This window comes from Megachile rotundata, chromosome 9 (assembly GCF_050947335.1).
Source record: "Megachile rotundata isolate GNS110a chromosome 9, iyMegRotu1, whole genome shotgun sequence".
NCBI lineage: Eukaryota > Metazoa > Arthropoda > Insecta > Hymenoptera > Megachilidae > Megachile > Megachile rotundata.
This window is the reverse complement of record NC_134991.1, coordinates 3905653-3915953: the sequence shown is the minus strand read 5'-3', so window position 1 is coordinate 3915953 and position 10301 is coordinate 3905653. Positions and strand designations below refer to the sequence as shown.

Genomic DNA, 10301 nt, shown 5'->3' with positions numbered 1-10301 from the left:
AATGAAATCAAAATAATATTATTTGACATTGTTTTGATAGGATTGTTATTAACTTTAAAAAGCAAGGTATAGTTTTAATATTATTTGATGTTGTTTTGATAGGATTGTTATTAACTTTAAAAAGCAAGGTATAGTTTTAATATTATTTGACGTAGTTTTGATAGGATTGTTATTAACTTTAAAAAGCAAGGCATAGTTTTAAACATAAGCACAGAATATTTTCTCTTCAACATTTTGGAAGTTTTTAATAATTTTCAAGGTGGAAATGTCTTTCGCTTTTAGATGATTTTACACTGCAGTTTTTATATTTATACTTTAACATTATATAACCGAACATTATTTCCTTAAGAAATTCAGAATCGAAGATTTCTCCTAAATTTTTTAAATATAAAAATTGTTTCTTTATGTGAAGCATTGGTACCAAATTCTAAAACTTAGATAAATAGGTTAGACTGAATGTCAGATTATTCAGTCAGATTTAATGAAATTTTTAGACGTTTTAATTTTTAGTTTATAATGTTATCTTAAAAAAATCACTTTCAATTAAAAAACAACACCAGTGTTACAAATTTGATGTCGTTAAGAATTATACTAGCTTTGGACTTTTTAAAATTTTCAGTCAATAAATTGCAGTCAAAGATTTGACGATTCGTAACATTTATTATGAGGGATGAACTATGAATAACATAGAAACGGAGATATTGACATAAAAAAGGCTCGAAAGAAGGTGTAATTTAATAATTACTATAATTACTTAATTAATAATTTAATCTTCCTTTACAATAAAGCAGACGTAAAGGTGATTCTACATAGATAATAATTTTTATTTCTAAAATTCATTATACCTCTTCTTAAAATTAAAAATACAATTTGTATCAGCTACTTGTATTTCTGTATTTTTTCATCGCTACATACCTAGCATGTTCATTTAAAAAAATTAATTACCTCGATAAATTTTTTAATTCCAAATAGTTTATACATACATTAAAGGTACATTAAATTATCTAAACATATTACTGTCAAGTGAAAATTATACAACACTAAAATTTTATATTTTTCGTAAATTTTGCTAGGGAATTGATTGTTGGAGAACGAGAAAACAATTTTTCCACGTGCAGGAAAAGGTTGCTTCTTTAAAGAAACGAAAACTTTCTCAAACAGTTTTAGTACATATTGCCGTTGAAAATCTAATAAAAAGATATGCACACTATGCAATTAAAAAGTATCGAAAAGAATAAAAACAATTTGTCAAGAATGAAAAGCTTCTTTGTGCAAAAATCTTTTCGTGTTGATGTTTTTTCATTGATATTTCTTCTAAATATATTTATGTTCCAATAAAATATTATATTTTTGAGATCTACATTGTCGTGCATAACTATAGCACCATCTACTTTTTTAGTTGTTCTGTAATTCAGAGTTAGCATGCAAAAGATCAATTGCAGGAGATGAAATGGTATGGATCGCAATAAATTTTATATTAAATCTCATTGAAGTTGCTCTTCTATTAGAAATGATATAATCGAAAATGTGATTTTGGCTTGTTGCGTAACTATAGCACCAATATTATTAAATTAACTTCTTTCCATGCAGTTCAACTACAAACTCACTGAAGCTAAATAATTACATTCTTTATTAAAGTACAAATTAAAATTTGACAATACTCTTTGTTGAACTATGCCACATGGTAGATATTTGACCGAAGAGGAGAAGGGTAAAATTTTGACGTTTAAGGAGAATAAAATTAGTGTACGGGAAATTGCCCATAGGCTAGGGCGTTTACATAGTCATTTTGATTTTCTTAAATAATTCCGTTAATTATGGCAATAATAAAAAGGATGGTTTAAAGAAAAAATTGAGTCCCCGTACCTAACGAGCAATTGTAAAAGCAGCCAGTAACAGCCAAAACAGCTGTAACCAAATTAAGAAGGAACTCAACTTAAATATTTCACGGTGGACAGTACATCGAGTTTTGAAAAGTAATCCTAACATGGTGAAGCAAAAATTAAAATCTGCACCAAAACTTCTATCACGGCATAATGTTGCGAGGCTTGAATACGCTTGAGCGAACATACATCGGGACTGGAAAAGCGTAAGTTAACCTTAGATGTTGTTCGGCCGCGAACCGAAGCCTTTGTTGCGATTAAGGAATTTACAACAGGGTTCAAGTGGTTCGGCGCGCGGACCGCCGTGAGTAGTTTACATCTCGAAATACGGGTCACCGAGGACCCTTTTGTCTCTCAAATCCTGTCCGAACTAGTCGTACTGTAAACACGTGCGTGCCATAAATCAGCTAACAGCTGTACCTCTCTTTTTAAACAGTTTTAACGAATGAAAGCATAAAGTGTTTCTTAACTGTCGCCTTCGGAAACGCGAGGGTATTTAGGCGATTTTCCGTACAACGAAACGGTCAGTCGAACGTTGAAGCTTGCACGGTTCGGATCGCGAGTCGAAAAAGTGAATCGTGAGTTAGAAGGTTCCGCGTAACGCAACGTAGCATAACCAATGCAGGGTGGTTCGGAAATCAATCACAACATCATTCGAGTGGGACCCTGCACTCCTCGAATGGGCCACGGTAGGGTGGTTAAATCATACATTACATACTGTTCGAGTGAGTCCTACACTCCTCGAACAGGCCACGGTAGGGTGGTTAAATCATACATTGTTGGAAAGATTTCGACGATACAGATGTCAAAATCTTTTTACACCAATTTACTTAAACTTCTATCATTGATAATGAGGTTATATTTTCGGATGAAAAAAAGTTTAGTCTTGATGATCTGGATGGCTATAATTCATATTGGCGAGATCTCCGAAACGAACCACAATACTTTTCAAAGAGAAATTTTGGCGGACGAAGTGTTATGGTTTGCGGCACCTTTTGCATTGATGACATGTTGTAATTGGCTGTTCCATTGAAAAAGAGGGGTAGTGATGAGTACACCACAATTTTATCAGACAATTTGTTACCTTTTTTAAGACTTTTATAGGACAACGCTGTTGTACATACCAGTCGGAAAATAGTATCATAGTTGGAAAGAAACAAAATTAATGTTATTAAATGGCCAGCATGTTCACCAGACCAAAACCCGATGGAAAATATTTGAGGCATTATTGTCCGAAAAGTTTATGTCGAAAATCGACAGTATGAAAATATTTTAGAACCAAAAAACGCAACACTAAAAGCATGTAATGAAATTAGCCAACGAATTTTTCAGAAACACATCGAGAGCATGCCAGATAGAATTTTCCAACTTATAACAAAACAAGGAGGCCCTACAAGATATTAAAATCATATTTATGTGTATATATTTGACATTTATTCACATGGTGCTATAGATATGCAACGCTGAAAAATCAATTTTCATGTTATATTTTCTTATATAGTAAAATAATATCAACAACTTTTTACTGAAGTTCATCGTTAACTATACCCTTCAATTTCATATGGATGATTTTTATGTATTGTTATTCCAAAGTCAGAATCTACTAAAAATGTAAGTGGTGCTATAGTTCTGCATCGAAGTGTATATCATAATTATATTTAACGTAACATGATTATACTTCACTGAAATTTTTTCACACACATAATCTCCTATTATAAATGATAACAATCAACAGAAATTGCAAAGTAAAACAAACTATGTTTCATATTTATAACATCATACTTATTCATTTATTATATTTCTGTGTAATTAAATTTTTGTTCTACTAATTATTCAATAAGCAATTTTCATTATGCATTACATTTATTAATTTTATTTATTAATTATTAGTTATATTTGTTATTAGTATTATTGCATTTAATCCTATTTTATTATTAAATCTTTATTACATCAATGGTAAAAATCGTTTAACAGGAAGCACAATTCTTTCTTTAGTTACTATTTGATTAATTTCTGAGAAAAAAAAGTGATCACATTTATAATGTAAGATGATTATGAATTATAAATAGTAAAAATAATGAATATAAATAAATAATTTTAATTAAAATTTTGGTGATAGTTGTCAGATATAACCATACGAAGCTTTGTATTTGAAAAACATAATCTCAAAAATGAAATTTTAAAGATGTCTACTGTTGCAACTTGATACAGTACATCTACTACAGATGCGATTATCAGTAGATCAACTCTAAATGGTTAAAAAATATTAATTTGGTTTTGAAAGGATTAAAGGAGTGTGCTTCCTTGAGGAAAGTCATGTTCGCGTTTGGTTGTTACCTTGCCCCTTTCTTATTTACGGGCAATAGTCGTGTACTCCTTTTAGCACCGTTCAACACTCTCGCATTGTTGTCCGCCTTCACATTCTTGCGACCTCTTTCGACTTTATCGATTGTAAATTTGTGATATTATTGTTGAATCTGCATGGCTACCGGTCGTCACGTTTCATCGTACAAAGTACCGATTTATGACCTTATCCACGAAGTTCTGTCACATTCTGTGCATTGTTTTATCATTTTGATACGATAACGGATAAGAAAGAACAATACTGTTTCAAACTTTGTAGTAAACATTTGTAACGACTCTGGAACCTAAGTTCAGCTGTTACAAGCGCTAGGGAGGTAAAGAGCGGCTTTTACCTACCGAACGACTCGTTTTCGCAAATAACTAAATGTAAAGAATGTGGGATACGTGTGGTGTGCGGTTAAGCAGTGAAATCCACAGGTCAATATCTTTCAACAACAAGGTTTATTCAATAAAACGATAAAAAAAATGAAGTTAACAAATAACAATAACAATAGCAACAAAAAATAGTGAAAAGTATATAGATCATAAATGATTAATTAGAACAAAAGAAACTAAATAGGTTTTGATTAATAGTAATAAGAACTCAAAACGAATAGTGCATAATTAGAGAATGTAAGTTGAATTTAACAAAATGGAATTCGCTAATTAATACTTTATGTTAAATCGTACCTAAATCAGATTTTTGGATAAAGTTAACTACGCTCTTACATAAAATAATTTTAAGAAAAAAAATACGCCGACTTCGAAATGCACTAAAAAGTATAAAATAATTTCTATTTCCTAATGAAGTAATTTCTATAATATTTCATTCAATCATACAATTACGTAACAGATATGAATGAAACCTATTTACTCGTTAGGTAGTATATTAAATACATTTAAACCTTTTCGGAGGCGGCACAAAATTAAAAATACCTCAGTAAACGTTGCTGCCAATAACCAGTTGATTGTGGTATGACGTATTGGAAATTAATAAACCCTGAGAAGGAATACGAACCATTATACATATATCTGGTAATGTACGTAAATGTAACAACTACATCTTCATTTCACAACGTTTCTGGTATAAATGAAATTGAATCGACTTCGTTCGCATGTGGAAGCCATGGATCTAAGAACCTATAAACGGAGCCCACGACGCGGGAATTACCAAAGCTACGATACTACCCAGAGCGAGCTCCGGAAATCTGAAGGCGAGTTAGTAATTCGACAGAAAATTAAGTATGAGTAGCTGAGAGCTCTCGGTTCGATGTCTTAGCCTTTCTTAGGGCTGAGCATAGCACTCTCCTAACGGAGTTTTAGATACAAGACCGCTTGAATGGGAGCCCGCTGTTCGCTAACTGCTAAAACAACCCAGCAATCAAGTATCCAAATGGCATATACCCGCTTCCCAATCGAGAACTTAAAATCAGTTCGACTCTTACAGCGAAAATTGTTCCGGTCTATACTTATGACTTCTTACTTCCTTGACTTTGAAAACTGTTCTGCTGTTTAGCCGGGTTTCGCTCGGCCTTTTATACTCGCAGGTTTGCCGATTTTCTGGAATTTCTGTGACGTCAGAGTATATAAATTTTCGTATAAATTCGTTATTAGACATTAATTGTGAAATCGAATGATTTAATTATATTGTTAACGCCGCGCTTTAATTAATGGCTAACATTTTGATACTAAAATAATAGTCTAATGGTGTTTTAACGAAAAATACATATGTATTAATTGATTTGTTTAAATAATAGTTTTAATAATTAATAATGTCCTAATTGAAAAATGTATTTCTATCCTTCTCTAGGATTTGCGCCGATTCCAAGAATTTCGGGGCGTTGTCGTAGTACGTGGCGTCATGAAAATTTCCATAGAGAACACATACGTTTATTCGAATAAAATAAAATAATACATAAATCTTGTTTTAAATAGCTAACTTAATAATTGCCTGATTTTAAAGAATATATAACTTAATTTTAACTAAAAAATTAATAATGAAATAATAATTGTGAATTAAGAATATACATACGTATATACTAGTTATCGACGGTCGAATATGGTACATAGAAATAATATATGATGTACGTCTGTCGGTAATAGTTAATCGCTGTCGATAATTGATTTGGGGTGTGGTATTGTCCAAAAAAAAGTTCCCGCGGGATGTTACACATTGATGTAGTTTTCTTAAAATAAAGTTATGACAAAATATTTTATAGGTTTGCAACATCTTTGCATATTTTTTAAATTTCATTTTGTTATCTTGTGAAATTGTAACAGGTAATAAAACCAGTTTGATACTTGCAGGACAATATGAATGTAAATGTGATTTTGATTATTTATTTTTAGAGGCTTATATTATTTACTTGTACTACTTTCGTTTATTATTATTTCAATTAGTACCTTTTCCATCTTTTCAAATTACTATTATGTACTATATTTTTAATACATTTTTATTGGCACGCGTTAATTAATATTTTTTAGATATTATTTTTTCAATCTCTACATTTTTACTATGTAAATTTTTTAATTTTCTAAAGTTGGTATTTTATTTATATTTATTTTACCTTTATTTTATTTACATTATTTTGTCTTTATAATTATATTTATTACTATTAATTGTTATGCATAAATTGCTGTTTAACAATTTGAAATTATATAAACAAAATTGTAAAAACAAATTACAAACGTGACAGAATCAACTGAAAAATTATTCACGAACAAAAGAACATATTATTATTATGTTTCTGCGTTATTAAAATAATTAAGTTTCTTGTTAGTAACCTCCGTACAAATTCTGGGTATTGTTCATTAATTCCCTAAAATATACTTAACCGAACTTTTTCCATTTTGCTTCAAGATATTCTATCTTTATTGTACTTTTTTACCTCTTCATTAAAACAAAAAAAAGCAGTATAATACACACTTATATAATACAAAGAATATACCATAAAAAGTGAAGTTAAAAAAGTATATTCAATAAAATTGAAGTTGGTTACCCTCAGTATATTAACAAATACTTACGTAACAAAAATATAATTCAGTTTTCTTAATTAACTAAAACAAATATAACAGCCAAACTTTTATTTAGTACACAGATCATAATTTTTGTTTTTGTATTATTTGATGACATCAGATTGTATTGTAAATTTTCAAATTTCCAAATCATCAAATTACTTAATCATTAAATCTCCAAATTAGAAAGTTACCAAATTCTCCAATTTTTCAATTTCTCAATTCCCCAAAAACCCAATTCCCAAATTCTTAAATTTCTGAATTCCTAAATTCTCATAATTCTCACATTTTTAAATTCTGAAATTGTGAAATTCTTAAAATCTCAAATTTTGAAATTCTGAAATTCTCAAATTTTCAACTTTTTCAATTTCCAAATCCCTAATTTTGGAAACCTCAAATTTTAAAATCTCTAAATTCCTACATTCACAAGTTCCAAAATTGTTATATTCCATATTGCAAAAAAATTTGTTCTGTTGACCCTACTGTGGTTATGGATCAAAGTATCTGAAATTGTAAAGTTTTGCAAAAATATTTGTTATCGGCGTAAATCACTCAAATTCAGCACTGGCGTTGTAAACAGCTAATTTGCCGATGATATGCATTTTAACAATTAACGTACATTCATAACTTATTTAAGTTATGTTCTAAAAAAGAAAGAAAAATTGCATAATTCCATATTTTCTGACAACTGCACACTTTTTCGTAATATTACAAGCATTTTATTCATGTAAAATCTGTTCGTACCAATTCTATTATTTCTATTTTGATTTTAATTTCGGTTTAAGGTACAGATTTAAAAGGTTTTGTTTTTGTTCCATTTAATTTGTTTTCGCTTTTTATTCTTCCAGATTTAAAAATCTACAGATATGCGATCTATATAGGGACCTAGAACTGCAGAAAAGAAGAGGACTTTGATTCCCGCTTAACTGACCCTACGACCTCAGGTCCCCCAAGGGAAAGAAGGCGCCGACGTACTAAATAAATGCCACGTACGTGTCCTGACACAGACACACGTTTTTCTCCCTTGCCCTTCGTTTTATGTATTACACGCGTGCCCGTAAACAAATGCATCCATACATAAAGAATCGTAAAGCGTTTCATCGTATATTATGCTATGTCTATGTTCATGAAGACCTGCGAAGCCCGTATACACGCAGCCTTCTTAGCCATCATTTTTCTTTCTTTGCGATAATAAAACGTTAAAAATAAATCTTGTACAGATTCTTTCCTTTCTTTAAATTAGCAATACCACGTCTTGTTCGATGTTATGCAATAAGCTTTGTAATGTTTTTTATACAGTGATTACTATTGATATTTATGTAATAAATAGAAACGACACTATTGATTTCTTTGCAACGTTTCGGTCGAAGTACGGTCCTTTACAGATTTTGTTATTTTCTTGTTTTTACAAATATACAGAATCATAATTTTCTGAACACCGCACAATAAGGAATGGTTTTCTTATTATCTATTGTATTTAGGTTGCTATAAAAATAATGACAAATTATGTGAAGGATATATCGTGCTTTTATTTTATACACACAGCGTGCAAAAAAGAGTTATATAACCGCAGAGATACAGACTCTCTGTTTTAATAAATCCAAAAGTCTACCATTGCTTTTGGACCATTAGTCTATAAGTAATTAAAATTTTATTATTCGCTAATGGACAATGTTAATAGTAAGTTTTAAATTTATTTGTTGCTTCTTATAGCAAGAAATCATTTTGTATCACGAACATTAATAAAACATTTATTTACTAATTTCCATAAGACTTGTAAGTTTCAAATTAATGTTAACTATCGTTTTATGGCACCTCCATGTTATCAATCGTATCTACGTTTCAAAACTGACTATTTGATATGGGACGTAATTAATACTTTAAAAATCTGTCTACACAATGCTGTAAAAAAATGTCTAAAAAAGGGGGAAGTAAAAGTAGCAGATTACCCATAGATGGGTTGTTCCCAATCAATAACCTTTATTTACGAACCAAACCTGAAGTATCGATAGATCGATGCTATAAAGTTAAGGAGGATTGATAAATATAGCAAGCGATATTGGTATTCTTGAGAATCCTTTTAAATTCATTGCACAGGTCGGTATTATATGGTCGGCCGCGACAGCACAGTGGAAAGTTGGGGCAAGGAGCATAAAAGGATATGGGTGTCCGTTATAGGCGCCAAAACGTTCAGCCAGTTTTGCTGCTGTTCTTTTTATTACCTCCATCGTAACGGCCATGTTTCGGCATTTTATATAGTAATTAGGCCGGGATCTGTGGATCACAGGGCCAATACACGGTCAAACGTCTTTATTATATCGCGCATTAACGTGAGGTAATCATAACGTTTCCTTCGAAATTGCTGTAAATTTACCACCAAACAATGCTCCATAATAGACTCTGCTTTTAAAACGTTCTTCATGTTGATACTATATTTCACTAATCACACGTTTTATCAGCGGTTCATATATTATAGATATGTGTATTTGAATTTAGTTTTTGGTATTAGCTCGAGAAAAAAAGTAATTATTTTCGCGATTTCGCTGAAAATATAGCGTGTTCATACTGTGGAAATTAATAGAACCCGTGATTTGAAAAGAGATCACTGTATTTTCTTGAATTGTTACCGAAATCGTTTTGAAAATGATTTACAGAACTGGGTGACTTTAAGAAATTATTTTTGTTATCCTTGCATAGATAAAAATACAGAGTACTCTGAACTATTCACTGTAATTATTGGATATAGCACAGTGATAGACAACTGCGCTCACAAGTAGGCATTTATAAATTCAAATCGATACTGAAATTAATGCAAACTATTTCAGAAGTTACACAGAACTCAATGCGGAAGGCTATACAATAAGAGTAATCACACTAAAAAGTTTGTAGACAAGTATAATTTACTTTGAACATTAGCTAGAGGACATTTTTATGACAAAGAATTTATACCATGCAAATGTTTATAGTGACAATTTTGTGGCCGAAATAATATTGACCTAATGGCATTTTTAATGGGTGCAATCCGATCATAATATGTATTTTGCTAAATAATAAAATTCA

At 30.6% G+C, this 10301-nt stretch overlaps 1 long non-coding RNA gene across 1 annotated transcript; it reads left to right on the top strand.

The window, feature by feature from the left end:
* Positions 1-1206: 1206 nt before the first annotated feature.
* LOC143265190 (uncharacterized) lies at positions 1207-8451 on the top strand. The gene is made up of 2 exons (XR_013039419.1): positions 1207-2572; positions 8090-8451. It is a non-coding gene; the product is annotated as an uncharacterized LOC143265190 (long non-coding RNA).
* The last annotated feature ends 1850 nt before the right edge of the window (positions 8452-10301 follow it).